The 2,142-nt window shown below is 40.5% G+C and overlaps 1 pseudogene; it reads right to left on the bottom strand.

Moving 5' to 3' along the window:
- Positions 1–635: 635 nt before the first annotated feature.
- LOC147702893 (uncharacterized) lies at positions 636–1,606 on the bottom strand (annotated as a pseudogene).
- Positions 1,607–2,142: the final 536 nt, after the last annotated feature.

The raw sequence follows: 2,142 nt of genomic DNA, 5'->3' as shown, positions 1-2,142 counted from the left end.
GGTGTAAAATTGCTTCCATTTTGAAATGACGATAAATTACAAAGTTGTTGAAGTCCCTTAAATTTAGGGCCAGACAAAACGTTTTGTTCTTTTTCTGGACTATGAAAACATTGCTGAGAAATCCCAAAGGATCGAAGGAACTTTGCTGGATTGCTTGTTTGGATAGCAGGGAAAGAATTTTGTTGTGCATGTGATTGTTCTGTTCTTGGGAAAAATCCAACCAAAGAGGAAGAGAATGTTGAACTTGGGTGTCCATGAACTCTATTAAATAACCCTGTAGTGACTGAAGAACCCAGGGATATGTGGAAAAAGAAATCCATGAATCTAGAAATAAAGCTAATCTGCCCCCGACGGGAGAAAGGCCAGAATTGGAAACATTTTCAGGAGAGTTGTTCTCCTTTATTCCTGTAGTCTCTGGACCAGAATCCTCTGGTACAATGTGCTTAGAACTGAGGCTTATATCCTGTGTAGGAGTCAGACTGGCCTTGTTGGTTGAAGGAGCCTCTTTTGGAGTAGCGACTGGCAAAGCAACTCCGATCTTTGCTGGCCCTGGCAAAAACCAAAGGGGAAAATATATTTTTAGTAGATGTTTGAGCTTTGTCCATGGTGGTGAAGGTGGCAACATATTTGCTTGGCTATTTAATAAAAGAGTTGCCAAACATAAGGCCTTTGACAGAAGGACCCTCTTCTTTAGCAGCTAAAGAGACCAATTTGGGGTCGATCTTCAGAAGTAGGCTTTTCCTTCTTTCAAAAATATGTGGGCATTGGCATTCCCTAAAACACAAATAGCCCGTTGGGCCCAATTGGAAAGGGTATCAGGGTCAATAATAGTGCCCTCTGTCTTGACCTCTTCAGCCAAATCCAAATCCTGGTGAGAGGACCCACTAAATCCAATAATTTACCTCTTTAATCAGACCAAGTTCTATCCACCCCTTTTTTAGGATCCTTGCCGAATTTTGAAAAGAACATAACCATATTAGGGTCAATGATAGGAGTATTTGTAATATTATTAGGGAGGGAAGGGGGGACATTCGCATTTTAATTTATTCCTTGTGGATTTGTCAAGAGCATTCCACAAATAAAAAGAACCATACTCCACCACATGATCAGCAGGGAACCATTCAGTGGAATTGGGGTGGTGAATAAGAGAAGGGTTAAAAATAGGTTCACCAAGTTGGTCTAACAGTTCTTGAGACTCAGGGTGAAATGCACCACCGTCAACAGGAGAAATGTTGTGCCTTTTCTCCAGAGGCCCATATATGTACTGGTCATTAGACCCATCCAAATTATCTGAGTAATCCATAACACCATGATGATCATCATCATTGGTGTCCCTCAAGGGGGAAATAATAAAGAGGGTTGTGGGGGGGAACCAGATTTAAAACCACTCGGTGGGAGGACCAACTTTAATTGAAATTCGCTTAGAGGAGCTGGAGTGGGCAGGGCGTTATTTATTTTGTAAAGAAGAAGCAAACATTGTTGTCAAAGAAGCTTCTAAATTCTTAGAAACTTCTAACATAGAAATAGAAACTGCTTGCTGAACAGCGTCTTTACTAAAAGATTTTAAATTGTCATTAAATTGTTGTGAATCCTCTTTTTCAGGCATTATGCCAAATTTGCAGTTTCGAAAGAGAAAACAGAAACATTCCAGTAAATAAGAGGCTAATACTGCCTGAGGGAAAAAAGGGTGTGTGAAGCAAAGGACAGAAGTAACCATAATGTTACTTACAGACAAAAAGGCGGGGAAAGTTTGGAAACCACACCCGGAGGGTGGAGCTAAATGTAAATTACCAAACGAGGAATCTAAAAGCCAGCCAATAATAAGAAACTGCCAGGGAAGTGACACAGGGGGCACAGCTGAGGAGAAATCTCAAGTGCATCAGAGAGCAGCACAGGAGCGGTTGGACAACATCTTACAGGCGTCAGAACGAAGATGCGAGCCTCTGGTGGAAAACAGCTGATAACAACGGCACGAGCGGTAAGACCATTAAATATAGAAACGGAAGACCGTTGGAAGGAAAAACACAGGCAAGCAACGCACGTAGAAGTTAATGGTACAATTAAATTAAAAATGGTTATACAAGACAAAAAAAATAATTATCTTTAGTAAATGACAATAAAATTAATTAACATGTTAAAAGG

Source organism: Lissotriton vulgaris, chromosome 7 (genome assembly GCF_964263255.1).
Source record: "Lissotriton vulgaris chromosome 7, aLisVul1.2, whole genome shotgun sequence".
Taxonomy (NCBI): Eukaryota; Metazoa; Chordata; class Amphibia; order Caudata; family Salamandridae; genus Lissotriton; species Lissotriton vulgaris.
The sequence above is the reverse complement of the archived record's forward strand: the minus strand, read 5'-3'. Positions and strand labels throughout refer to the sequence as shown.